At 36.1% G+C, this 15,002-nt stretch overlaps 2 long non-coding RNA genes and 1 pseudogene across 3 annotated transcripts in view; 2 read left to right on the forward strand and 1 right to left on the reverse strand.

Annotated features, from left to right (window-relative positions):
- LOC309641535 overlaps positions 1-15,002 on the forward strand; it is a 352,162-nt gene that overhangs the window by 72,594 nt on the left and 264,566 nt on the right. The gene's annotated exons all lie outside the window — the stretch shown is intronic.
- LOC309641461 overlaps positions 1-15,002 on the forward strand; it is a 275,557-nt gene that overhangs the window by 19,529 nt on the left and 241,026 nt on the right. The gene's annotated exons all lie outside the window — the stretch shown is intronic.
- Positions 1,777-10,618, reverse strand: LOC309646685 (elongin-B pseudogene; annotated as a pseudogene). Its single transcript has one exon. The product of its transcript is annotated as an elongin-B pseudogene (transcript).

Consider the following 15,002-nt stretch of genomic DNA (forward strand, 5'->3'; position numbering starts at 1 on the left):
GCATCAACCATTTATTAATTTCTTAGAATATGCCACTACCCTGGCAGGCACTATAGATACAATGTCGCTTGAACTTCAAGAAACTCATGATTTAACATGAGTTAAACATAAAATTTAAATAAGTTGTATACTACAAGTCCAAGATGTTTAAGTTGTTATGGAAGGAGAAAAGGAGTCCAGAGAAGCATGGGGCAATATTAGAAAAGGCTTAAAAGGAGAGGCAACATTTGAGATGGGTCTTGAAAGATAAGTTGAATGTTATATGAGGCATAATAGAAAGAGAAATGTTATTCCAGGCCATAAATATTCTTAACTTATTTAAAGAAATGGCAAGAACTTTGGTGTGCCTGTGGGGTGGAGGGGAGGGTTTATGTAACTTGTTTGGGTTTGGAAGGGTTGTTAGGAGATGAGACTGGAAAGATATTGAGCATGGTTTACTATGGATCTTGAATGACTTGATAAGGAGTTTGACTTGACCGTGAAGGTGGGATAGATGATCAGAATTTGAGCAACCAAGTGCATAATTAGGTCTACATCCAAGAATGGTCATGCTGGTAAGAAAGAGGATGGAAAATAGAGGATGGGATGAAGGACATGAATATTGGTCATGCTGGTAAGAAAGAGGATGGAAAATAGAGGATGGGATGAAGGATATGAATATTGTCTCCCACCAAAGCTTTCCTTATTCTGAGCTCTTTACTTAATCCCAGTCCTCCTGGGGGATGTTATGACATTTTACTACACACACACACACACACACACACACACAATTCAGCAGTAACTACTTCTTTCTTATGACATCAAAATTAAACTCTTCTGCCTGAATTTCAGTGTCTGCTATAGACTGAATGTTTGTGCCCCCCAAAATTCATAGGTTGAAACCTAATCCCCAAGGTGATGATATTTGGAGGTTGTGTCTTTGGGAGGTGATTAGGTCATGAGGGTGGAGCCCTCATGAATGGGATTAGTGTCCTTATAAAAGAGACCCAGAGAGCTCCCTTACCTCTCCCACCATATGAGGACACAGCAAGAAGATGGCCATCTTTGAGCCAGGAAGAGTCCTCACCAGATACTGAATCTGCTGGCACCTTCATCTTGGACTTCTAGACTCCAGAATTGTGGGAAAATAAATTTCTGTTTATAAGGCACCCCATCTGTGATATTGTTGCAGCAGCCTAAATGGGCTAAAACAGTATCCTTCATGTTTCCTCAAGGACATGTTATCCTGCATATGCAAGTATAGTCCTCTTCCAAATGCCCAACTTTTTTTTTTTCATCAACACCACCCTCGCCTTTATCCCATAGTCACTCCAGCTGAACTCTGTTCTTCTTTGCTGCTCCTCTCCCACTGAAAGATCTTCTTCATGGATTCAGATCAAGCCTATTCAATTACAAATTCAAACCCTCTCTTCTCTCACGAAGCCTTTCCTGGAGACTTTCTTGCATCTTGCCCTTGCTCTCACTGGTATTTTTCTTTTCCCAAATGCTTTGGTATATCCTGGATCTCACAATTCTTGCATCATCTTCATTACTTTTACATTTAAGTCTAATTTCAAATAACATTTTTGTTTCTTGAGGAACAGGACTATGTACCTATTATACTCCTGAGTTTTTCACTTTTTAATGAACAAATTACAAATGATCAACATCCTAAAATAAATCTACAAGACTCCTGTTAGAATGTTGTTATAATGTTGGTTTCAATGCAAAACTCTGCAATAAGTAAAACAATGTCTAAATTTATTGAGCATATATTATATGCAAAACACTAGCATATATTATATGCAAAACACTAGCATATATTATATGCTTGGTGTATTTATGTGTAATACTCATAATACCACTAGGTGTGTACTATTATTGTTATTATTATTAATATAATAATCATAACCACCATATCCATATAAACTGAGAGATACTTTAAACAATTGCTCAAGGTCACTGATTCATCCATCCAAGCAATACATTTTTATTGAGTTTTTATAATGTCCCAGGCATGGTTCTTAGCACCTAGGAAGTAACAGTGGACAAAACAAAGTTCTGTCCTAGAAGCAGGGCATTTTTCTTGGGGAAATAGACCACTAAAAATTTAAACATTTTAATAAAACAATTTAACAAAGGATCTTATAACAATGTTTGGTAGAGTGATACATGCTATAAAAATAAATCAGGGCAAGAGCATGCAATGCAATTGGTAGGAAATCATGAAGCCAGCATAGAAAGGCAGGTTGTCAGACTCTAGATTCTCTGTAATAAGTCCCCTATTATCATTAGCCTCAGGTACAACTTCATTACTGGTATTTGAGCCCTGCAGTAACCTCTCCTCACACGTATATCCTAATGAAACTCAGGTCTCATCAACATCAAATCTATGTTCTAATCAGACAAATATACTTATCTTCAAAAATGTACTCACCATGGCTCTTGTGTTTGGCTCATGCTATTCTTTTAGTGTATGCACACACTTACACACACATACATACGTGCAACCACACAGTCTTTTTTACTTGAACTCAGATTCAACTTATTCTGTAAAACCTTTTTTGTCTATTAAAAGAAGAGTTGCATCTTCAATTTTGTTGGCAATTTCCATTATATGTACTGTTATTCTAGGCAATTTATAAATAATGAAAAGAGAACAATATGTAATTTTTCAAACACTGAAGAAATATAACTTTGGATCTAGCTTTTTGTAGCATCTGCATTAACAGTGGTTTTAAAAATTAGGGTATAAAATCTGAAAAATTCTTTGAAGTATTGAACCTTCCAATTAAGATAAAACATTGAGGACAAATACAAATTTGATCTGCATGGTGTTAATTTAACAGCATTAAATTCAAGATAACCCTTAGACCCTTGTGTATTATTATTTAAATTTTATATCTTCCCATTCCCCCAAAATGCAGAAATAAATTAAAATAGTTCTTTATGTCATTTCAACCATTAAATGTTTAAGTATATTTAAAAATGATGACTCAGTCATAATGAAGAAAATGTTTTTTTCTAAAGAAAATGAAGTGGGTGTATTCATAGCTAAATGGGAAAAAACATGTTTGAGAGAAAGCAAAATGCTGAGAATTCATATAACATTTGCACCATCTCAAACTAATATTCCAGTGACCTTGCCAATAATATTTACTCTGAACAACCACACAGGGAAAGAACGGGCTTCTCAATATAAAATAGTATTCATTCTGCTTTTTTATATTTCTAACAATAATAAAGGGTCAGAAACAGGCCTTGGCTGAAATGCTGATTGCTATTCCCGCTTTCCAACACTTTTCCAACTTTAAAATATCATTTAAAATACAATTTGTATATTTTTGTAAACAGCAGAGCTATTCTATACTGTACTCAGTAGCAACTAGTATGTGTTGTTAAATCTGGCATTTTTTTTTTTTTTTGGACACCCAAATCTCTTTTATTGGGGGGGGGCAGTTGGTGGGGGGTTCTCACTGCAGAGCTTGTTCATTAGCGCTGCTTCCTAAGTCCTGCGGCTTCATCACATCCGGCAGCTCGGGTGGGCTGGAGAAGGGCTCGGTGCTAAGGGTCTCAAAGGCTTCATTTGCCCTGAAGGCTAGCCCCACAGTGGCTGGGGCCTGAGGTCGTGCTGTCTGGCTGGTGAAGCCACACTCTCCCAATGTCTTTCCGTGGTCCAGAAGCTGGTCGTCCTTGTACATCCGCTGCTTGTCTGGTGGCCGCTTGAGGATGCCCTCGACGATGCGCTTCAGCTCGAACAAGGTGTTCGAGTCCTTGGCGTCCGTGAAGATGGTGGTCTTGTGGCGCCGGATCATGAGGAACACGTACATCACGGCGGCTGCCTCTCCCCCAAGTCCGGCAGATTTAACCAGAAAAAGAAACACAAATAACAGTTAGTAGTTAAAGACTTTAAGTTGCTGCTATTACAGATATAATACTAATTTGTTAGGGCTGCCCTAACAAAGTACTGCAAACTGAAATTTATTGACCGACAGTTCTGGTGACTAGACGTTCGAAATCAATGTGTTGGCAGAGTTGGTTCCTTCCGAGGTCTGTGAGGGAAGGCTCTGTTCCAGGCCTCTTGCCTTACCGTGTAGATCACCATCTTGTGTCCACATGGTGTTTTCCCTGTGTATATGTCTATCTCCAAATTTCCCTTTATCTTTGATAAGAACCTGCCTTAATGGGCCTCATCTTAATTTGATTGCCTCTTTAAAGGCTCTCTCCCCAAGTAAGATCACATTTGGACATATTGGGATTCAGGATTTCAAAATATAAATTTTGAGGGGACACAATTCACCACATAACAGGCACTTTCCTCATTTTTATTTGAAACATTATTTACTATTTTATCTATTTATTGCCTAAAATATATAGATTATAAAATATGTATTTGGAATAGTACGTGGATGGTTCTTCACAACTACATAGATTTATCCAAATTGGAAAGGAATAACTTAAATTGCCTCTGTTTTCAAATGGCATGATTTTTTATAGAGAAAGTCCTAAAGACTCCACCAAAAAAAAAAACCTGTTAGAAATAATAAATGAATTCGGTAATGTTGCAGAATACAAAATCAATATACAAAAATCAACTGCATTTTGATACACTAACAATAAACTCTCCAAAAAAAGAAATTAAGAAAACAATCACATTTACAATAACATCACAAATTTATAGAAAGAGTTGAACAATGGTTGCCAGGGCATGGGAGGTGAGAGAAATGGAGAGATGTTGGTCAAAGGATACAAACTTTCAGTTATAAGATAAATAGGTTCTGCCTCAACATAATAAAGGCCATATATGACAAACCCACAGCAAACATCATTCTCAATGGTGAAAAACTGAAAGCATTTCCTCTAAGATCAGAAACAAGACAAGGATGTCCACTCTCACCACTATTATTCAACATGGTTTTGGAAGTCCTAGCCATGGCAATCAGGGAAGAAAAAGAAATAAAAGGAATACAAGTTGGAAAACAAGTAAATCTGTCACTGTTTGCAGATGACATGATACTACACATAGAGACTCCTAAAGATGCCAACAGAAAACTACTAGAGCTAATCAATGAATTTGGTAAAGTTGCAGGATACAAAATTAAGGCACAGAAATCTCTTGCATTCCTATACACTAATGATGAAAAATCTGAAAGAGATGTTAAGGAAACACTCCCATTTACCACTGCAAAAAAATAAAATAAAATACCTAGGGATAAACCTACCTAGGGAGACAAAAGACATGTATGCAGAAAGCTATAACACACTGATGAAAGAAATTAAAGATGATATAAACAGATGGAGAGATATACCATGTTCTTGGATTGGAAGAATCAGTATTGTGAAAATGACTATACTACCCAAAGCAATCTACAGATTCGATGCAATCCCTATCAAATTACCAATGGCATTTTTTACAGAACTAGAACAAAAAATCTTAAAATTTGTATGGAGACACAAAAGACCCCGAATAGCCAAAGCAGTCTTCAGGGGAAAAAAAGGAGCTGGAGGAATCAGACTCCCTGACTTCAGACTATTCTGCAAAGCTACAGTAATCAAGACAATATGGTACTGGCACAAAAACAGAAATATAGATCAATGGAACAGGATAGAAAGCCCAGAGATAAACCCAAGCACCTATGGTCAACTAATCTATGACAAAGGAGGCAAGGATATACAATGGAGAAAAGACAGTCTCTTCAATAAGTGGTGCTGGGAAAACTGGACAGCTACATGTAAAAGAATGAAATTAGAACACTCCCTAACACCATACACAAAAATAAACTCAAAATGGATTAGAGACCTAAATGTAAGACCAGACACTATAAAACTCTGAGAGGAAACAGAGGAAGAACAATCTTTGACATAAATCACAGCAAGATCTTTTTAGACCCACCTCCTAGAGTAATGGAAATAAAAACAAAAATAAACAAATGGGACCTAATCGAACTTAAAAGCTTTTGCAAAGGAAAGGAAACTACAAACAAGATGAAAAGACAACCCTCAGAATGGGAGAAAATATTTGCAAATGAATCAACAGACAAAGGATTAATCTCTAAAATATATAAACAGCTCATGCAGCTCAATATTAAGAAAACAAAAAACCCAATCAAAAGATGGGCAGAAGACCTAAATAGACATTTCTCCAAAGAAGACATACAGATGGCCAAGAAGCATATGAAAAGCTGCTCAACATCAGTAATCATTAGAGAAATGCAAATCAAAACTACAATGAGGTATCACCTCACACCAGTTAGAATGGGCGTCCTCAGAAAATCTACAAACAACAAATGCTGGAGAGGGTGTGGAGAAAAGGGAACCCTCTTGCACTGTTGGTGGGAATGTAAATTGATACAGCCACTTTAGAGAACAGTATGGAGGTTCCTTAAAAAACTAAAAATAGAATTACCATATGACCCAGCAATCCCACTACTGAACAAATACCCAGAGAAAACCATAATTAAAAAAGACACATGCACCCCAATGTTCATTGCAGCACTATTTACAATAGCCAGGTCATGGAAGCAACCTAAATGCCCATTGACAGATGAATGGATAAAGAAGATGTGGTACATATATACAATGGAATATTACTCAGCCATAAAAAGGAACGAAATTGGGTCATTTGTAGAGACGTGGATGGATATAGAGACTGTCATACAGAGTGAAGTAAGTCAGAAAGAGAAAAACAAATATTGTATATTAACACATATATGTGGAACTTAGAAAAATGGTTCAGATGAACCCATTTGCAGGGCAGAAATAGAGACACAGATGTAGAGAACAAATATATGGACACCGAGGAGGGGGAGTGGCGGTTGGCTTGTGATGGTGTGATGAATTGGGAGATAGGGATTGACATATATACACTAATATGTATAAAATGGGTAACTAATAAGAACCTGCTAGATAAAAAAATAAATAAAATTCAAAAACAAAACAAAACAAAGATAAATAGGTTCTGGAGATCTAATGTACAGCATGATGACTAGAGTTAACAATTCTATATTGTATACTTGAAAGTTGCTAAGATAGTAAACCTTATGAGTTCTCACCACTCACACACACAAAAAGGTGACTACGTGAAGCAATTTATGTAACTAATCAGATTGTGGTAATCATTTCAGGGACATACACACATATTAAATTATTACATTGTACATCTTTAAAAAATAACATTGTACAACATAAACACATGCAATTTTCTTTGTCAATCATACCTCAATAAAACTGAAAAATAAGAAATAAATAAAAAGAAAAAAATGTAAAAATCTGAATAAATATATAGATTTAAAATAATAAATTAAATACTTAAAGTTAGATTCTGTAGTTGTTTGTTTAAATTTTGAAACATTTAAAGTTCAAATGAACTAGAAACTGAAAAGTGACTAAACACTGCTATTCAGGTTCATAGGCTAAGTGGACACCTGCTTATGATGTGAGATGCATTTGAGCTGCTAGGAATTGCTCATACCTCCAATATATGTACACTGCCAGTGTCTGACTAATATATGATGTTCCAACAAAAGATTGTCTCACACGGAAATGCACATATTTCAGAAAGTAGAGGCAGATCAAGCCAATCATCAATCACAAAAATTGTGTTGAAAATAACTTAAGATTTCTTCCAACCAATGGTTGTTCACCATCCAAAAGCACAAAGTGCTGTTGCTCTTCCCACCAGGCATCTCTATCATATGTCTAGGGTTCTCTACACTGTCAGCTTTAAGTCCAACATACTAACATTTTTGCCTGAACTGCTAAAATGGAGTCTTAACTGAATATATACCTTAATTCCCTTTTTCAGCAAATACATATGGGGCTTCTACCATGTACCAAGCACTGTCGTAGATGCTTGAGTACTTATCTGAGAGGAAAGCATCCCTGTCTTTGTGGAGTTTATGTAGAGGAATTTGGAAATGTGTCTTTTCTTGTCTCTCTGAAATTTGTTATCCACACAACATCCAGAGTGATCATTTTAAAGAGAACTCTGAGCTTGTCACTACTTAAAACATTTTCATACTTTCCAGTTGCTCTTGATTAAACCCCAAAACCTTGATATAGCCTTCAAGTCCCTGTGTAATCTGGTTCCTATTAATTTTGCCATCTCATTCCACGTTGTTCTCCACCTCACCCACTCTGTCCCAGGCACATTGGCCCTCTAGCTAATGGTGACAATAACCAAATCTCTCCCATCTCAGAGCATTCACACATTTATTTCTTCTTTCAGGAGCTCTCTTGCTCCTCACATGTCCACTTAGAACGCTTCCTTTATGTCTCAGCAGACACACCACTTCTTCATGGGTATTTCCCTAACCCACCAAATTTAAGTCCAGTATTGCTGTAATACCTACTTAAAATTTCTCACTTATAACAATTGTAAATAATTATATGTATAATGTCTATCTCTCTAATCAGATTGAATTCAATTAGGACAAAGATCATGTAGGTTTACAATTGTCTTCCTATTCTTAGCACAGTACTGGATAGATGAAAAGTACTCAATAAATATTTATTGAGTGTAAGAGGAATGAGGTAGAAGAGAAAAGAAAAAGACTATCTTGACTGTTGGAAAGGCCTACATTACACTGGAATGAGCTTAAATTAGAATGGACACTAATTTAATGGTAGAGGTTTGGCTTCTGGGCAGAAAACTTCAGAGAAAACAACTTATTTTAGCCAACATTTTCCAAGTACATTCAATGGTGTACCATCCCCATAAAATGCTTCTCAAAAGCATGATAGCATGGTTAGAGAACTTTGCCCAATATTTTCTGCCTCTAGAGATTCACACTGTCTATCATGAGCTCCTATTAAGAGCTCCAAGAACTCTTCTAGTAAAGAAATCTGTTTAACAAATCCTTCTCTTCCTTTAGAATAACTAGTAACATGCAGGGGCACTTGCTGAAAAATACTGTTCTGAGATATAACACACTTCCTCCACTCCCTTATCGTTTCCCTTACAAGTAAAAGCATTTAGATGGAAAATCTCTTTCGCATTTTTCCTTGTCTCAAAAGAGAGTCTTGGATTTAGAAGTTTGGTTTTTACCGATTGATTGAAAACTAATGTATAACATCAGGAGTTTTAGCCCCCTCTTTACAGTACAGGATTTATGTAATTTTTGGATAATTGATGTATCAATACATATGGATTTATAGTATGATATAAGTAACCACATACTTTCCACTTAGAATTCTTTTAGCCTAATAGTATTATAGATCAGAAATTGTCAAATGTTTTTGCATACAAATTCCCAGTATTTGTGTATTTATAATATTATAATATACCACTATATAATTTAAATGTACCACTATACTTACATATAATTTATTTTATAAAACATACCCCAAAATAAAAGCTTTAAATGCTGACATAAAATAAATCTAATGAAAGTTCTTAATATTTGTTCTACTATTTCATGAATCATTTTGCATATTCCCTGGATTGCATGCATACACCTTATCTTAGATGTAACTTTTATAAACTATGACTGGTTTGGAGCTCACCAGGGGATGATGAGGCTTAGGATTGTTGTTCAAGAATAAGTGACAATGCATTTGAAGACTTACAGGCTTCATTTACCCTGTAAATGACTCAGCTGCTATTTACTGGATGTGGCTTGTTTAGGTGGGCAGAAGGAACTAAATTTGGAGGCTTTGGAGAAGATATTGGGATGTAGACAAAGGATATATCTTTATAAAATTTGTTTCAGGATTGAGATGTCACATAATTTACATCACAGGTACCAGACTGAGCCATGTCTTTACCTTGGTCTGGGATCCCAAGAGGGCACAGTTACAAAGGCACATGTTTCTCCAAGATGACCAAACTACACAGGCCATGTGATTACTTGGGCATGGATCTATCAGGGACTCAACGTGCAGAAAGTGGGAGTTATGAAAAATGGATTCTAGGCTTTTGCCTACTGACTTTTACTCAAGGAAAATCCCAAAGATTGTTTTTAACGTTAGTCAATATGGAGAACCCGAACAACACTAACAGCATATAATATGACAATACTTGTCATATTATATAATCAAATTAGTTTGATCTTCTCTCCTAGTAGAGACTACCTTTAAAGAAGCCCTTAGAGGGGATTTATCACATATTTATACAACGTTATGAGTTTGGAAGCTCCTTGAGGTCCACAGTTATTCATCTTTAGAGAAAAGCATTATGGTCACCTAAATGAGAAGTAGTATTGCTGAATGATTAGGAATACTGACCTTGAAGGGAGATGGGTCTGGTACCATTTTCCACTTTAAACAACTTAAAGGCCATATCATCAGGGGCAAGATATTTGATCTCTCTGAACTACTATAAATTGTAAATAACTATAGCCCCACAAATCCTACCTTGAATTAAAACACTTAACAGAATGGTGCTATAATTAACACTCAATAAAAGGTAGTAATAGTTTTCCTTTTTCTTCTTCTTCTTCTTCTTCTTCTTCTTCTTCTTCTTCTTCTTCTTCTTCTTCTTCTTCTTCTTCTTCTTCTTCTTCTTCTTCTTCTTCTTCTTCTTCTTCTTCTTCTTCTTCTTCTTCTTCTTCTTCTTCTTCTTCTTCTTCTTCTTCTTCTTCTTCTTCTTCTTCTTCTTCTTCTTCTCCTTCTTCTCCTTCTTCTCCTTCTTCTCCTTCTTCTCCTTCTTCTCCTTCTTCTCCTTCTTCTTCTTCTTCTTTACTTTCATGAAAGAAGTAAGAATAAATCTGTGATCCAAAGTGTTTTCCAGGTATGTCACTGAATCCTAAATTTGCTCTTTACATTTCATATAGATGCACTTGACTACATTAAACCTAGTGACCATATGTCAGCTGACAACTTTGATTAAGGAATCTTCAATGTGAACTTGACTTAATCTTTAGTTCAAGTGGAAAATCTGGTAGTAAGGCTTTCTCTCCTCTGAGGTTCTGTCAAACACTGTGATCCATAGAGACAGAATGGGAAATTAAGCCAAAGAAACACACCATAAGTAAAAATTCTGTGGAATTGAACCCAGAAACAATCATGAAAGGACTGCAGAAAAATTACTAATCAACACTGCAAAGGCAAATGATTCCTGCATCCTGTACTGGACGAATCTGAGAGTAAAATAACCTCCACAAATTCTTAAGGATAATGAGTTACAAATAACACACCCATCAATCTTGATTTTTGAAGGATATTCTAGAACAACCTTTGAGTTCTAACACATTTGGAATGATTGTCAAAGTTCTCCACTAGAGACTGGGTTAAAAATTAATCGGCAATAAGTTTTATGCGTTTTATATGTTACATTAGTCTAATTAGCTACTAACTCTGCAGGGGTAAGGGCTGGAATTAGAGTTGTCAAATGAAATAAATTGAAAGTAGAAATGATCAATTCTTCCTTTTCCTCAAAGAAAACATAGATCTTTAAAAAGTAATTTTTTTCTTTTACAAAAAGGGACCTGGGTCCATAATCTAATAGGTTAAAGTAGACTCATTGATTGCTCTGTAAGGATCTGGAACAGTCCATGAAGCAGGCACAGAATGGAACAGGAATAGCTTTGGCAGAGAACTGATATTCCCATTCATGCTCTGTGGAATTACAAATGACTGGGTTTTCCATTGTGATACATTTCCTCCTACACATCTGCAAAGAATTGTGCAATATGTTTAGGAAAACACTGTGATTTTATTTTCAAGGTCTAGGAGATTTCAGCTTTCTTAACTCTTTACTATCCTGGAATAATCAAGACTAAGCAGGTTTCCTGAAGAAATTATTTTCATAAATTACTTTCTTAGCATAAAAGTAATGCTAATGGAGAACATATGTAAAGCTTTAAACTTCTGCAAACCAACACAACTTCCCATGCATGTAGCAAAGATTGACCACCATCAGACACCTCTTTTTTTGGACCAGTTAAAAAGTAGAGCACACTCACCTTGCACCATTAGAACCTGGTCATTTTTATTAGGGTAAGCATTGGATTCATTAGCCTAACACCCTCAAGGCAAAATTCTAATGACCACTGGATCATAACAAGATGGATGTCACAGGAGTGCCATTTAACTTGATTCCAAACATAAAGTTATTTATAAAAAAAAGATACAATTGAATTGTTTTTTGCACAAATGCTATAAAATATTTTTATTAAAGTAAAAACAGTGATAGGAAAAACAGAAAAGGAGAGAAAATATCCAAAAACAGCCAAACATATTTAACAGAGATGAAACCCATTCTATTTCCCTGGGGTGAAAATGTGTGGTTTAACATATGAGAAGGATATTTCACTTGGTGTATGTTACCCATCATAGCAGCACCAGCAGGGACAGCTACAGAAAACGGTCCATTAGTTTTTCCATAATAAACTCTTTTTTTCACTGGCACACTCTTGGGATTCTTTGACATTATTTCAGTGTAGTTATTGGTGGATGGCTTCAATAATTGGAACTCTGACAACCTGAAATTAACATTTTCCATGTCACTCTAGTATATGTTAAATATTGCAAAACTTGGTTTTAAGGGCATCCTCTCGAATATATGTGATTCCAAAAGACAAAGTTGTAAATGCAAAATGCTCTTTATATTTCTGCATTTTAGATTTGCACTTGTTTCTCAAATTAGCATGTCAAGACACCCATTCAATATAACTTTATCATGCTCAAGGAAAGACAAATGAATGAGAGTTAACAGCTCCCAGTTGGAGTCTCCAAAGTGTCTAACGTATACCTAAGGCAATAGCCTCCACACAAGGCAGTTCTCTGAAAATATGTGCCTTATAATGTACAGGCACAAATAAGAATTGCATGGAAGTCTTCACTGAGGTAAAAAAAAAGAAGTCAACACCTAGTTGTGCCAAGTGCCAGGAAGAAGATATGGTCCTTATGCTAAAAAGAAATCACAATCTAATATAGAAGCTAGAATTTAGGCAGCATAGTGAAGTAAGTTCAATCAGAGAAATATACAACCATTTAAGGCAGAACACAGAAGAAATGTGATTTGTGCATGCCAAAACCCTCCTTGGAAATTTTTCTTACAGCTACAAAGGATATTAGACTTCATCTGACTTTATGTCCTTGCTAAATGTTATGGATAAGACTAAAACCTAAAGAGATAACATGGTTCATGCAGGGACCCACAGCTCATTTACCTCACAGCTCCAAATTCCAAATCTAATGTTTTACTGGCTACAGCAAACACGTCTTTGAGAAATACATAGTAGTGTGTCCCTAATTCATAAGGCCAATTTGCACATTATTACTTTCTTCTCAAAGACTACAATAAACTGGGGAGGGTGTGGTCTGAGGGATGACAATTAATTTCTTACTTTATCCTTCAATTGTGCAATTTAATAAAGGAATCGTCACTGAGAGACCAGGAACTTAGAAACAAAGTTGAACTAAAGGTCTAAGAGAATAGGCAAAAAAGAAAAATAGTCAGTGTATTAGATCCATGGAATAAGAGATGATCATTTCAGCATTAAAAAAAGTATCTTAATAACTCTTACAGAATGGGTAAGATTTTTTGAGGAAAAAGAAAGAAATAATAATCATGAAAATCCAGTCAGCTTAAATGATGTCATTCAAGAAATATTTATTGAACATTTATTATATTCCATGCACAATATTGGACACTAGATGTTGCACAAGAGATGTCAAAGTTCCTGTTTTTAGAAAGGTATTAGTTTAGTTTAATTGAATAACCACATGAATAATTCAACACAAGTCAAGTACTCTGTGATAGGAACATGGTTCCACGAGGGGTTACGACAAAGGATTCTGACATAGCCTGGGAGGTCAAAGAAGTTTTCCTGTACAAATTGATACTTAAGTGAGATAAAGGATAAACGAGAATTAACTAGGTTAAATCGATGAGGCAAAGGAAGTCATGTCTAGACAGGTAAGGGGAGAGAACTGTGAGACTGGTCTGTGATCCAGAGACCATATTAGTACATATGAAAGACTGAGGTCTTTGTAGTAGATTAATTACACTAACAGCCCCAATCTATCACACCTCCCTAAATTCATGCCCTTCTACTGCCTCCCCACAATGACTCCAAGCTTGCCCTGTGGCTTGCTTTGGCCAACAGAACATTAGCAAACTGGACCCAAGCAGAGACTTGAAATAGCACTTGCCCCTTGCTCCTTCCTGCCCCTCCACCATGAGAACATGTTTGCGCTAGCTTGCTGAATGCGGAAATGTGGAGCAGAGCTGAGTTGCCCAGTTGTCTCTGCTGAGGGCAACTCAGACCACCCAACCACCAGACAGACACTTGGGAGAACCCAGCCAAGATAAGCCAAGCAGCCTGGCTGATTTGTAACTAGTGAATGAATCCTGCTAAGTCCTGCTTGTATCAGTAGAGCTCCTCGGGTACACCCAAAAGGACTGCCCAATCGATCCACAGATTTGTGAGATAAATAAATATTTAATGTCTTAAGCCACTAGTATTTGTGATTGCTAGGTGGCATAAATATAGCTATAGATAACTGATATAGTGGTAAATGTGGAAAATGGATAGGCAGTGGTATATAGTGTGCTTGAGTGGAATGATTTTTAGGCTATTGCAATAAGACATAATAGCAGCTTGGACTAAGTGATAGTGAGGATGAAAACAAGGCTACAGAATCAGGGCAATTTGGATTTAATTCTCTAGAAAATGGTGAACTATTAAAGGATTTTAAGCAGACAGATAGTGACACGAACAGAGTTCTACTAATTTAGGAAAATTAAATTGGCCGCGTTTTCATGAACAGATTACAGCAGAAGGAGAGTAGCAGCACAGAATACAAGATCAAAATATTGAACAACAACAACAAAAAAGATTAAATGCAAGGGGGGTATCTCTTCACAACCTGATATTTAATTAAGAGCCTCAGATAATGAAACCATTCTGAGGCCCATATTCAAGAATAGATTCTCAATCTTTCTAGATGTTAGTAGTTTAATTAGAGGTCTTTTTGACAGCTCAAACTCAGTTAGTTGGTGACTTGAAAGTGAAATGGAATCTATGGATTTAAACATGATAAAGTAGTTCCAAGACTGTTTTGCATTAAGTGGTCTA

The sequence above is a fragment of the Balaenoptera physalus genome (genome assembly GCF_965194825.1).
Source record: "Balaenoptera physalus genome assembly, chromosome: 1".
Classification (NCBI taxonomy): Eukaryota; Metazoa; Chordata; class Mammalia; order Artiodactyla; family Balaenopteridae; genus Balaenoptera; species Balaenoptera physalus.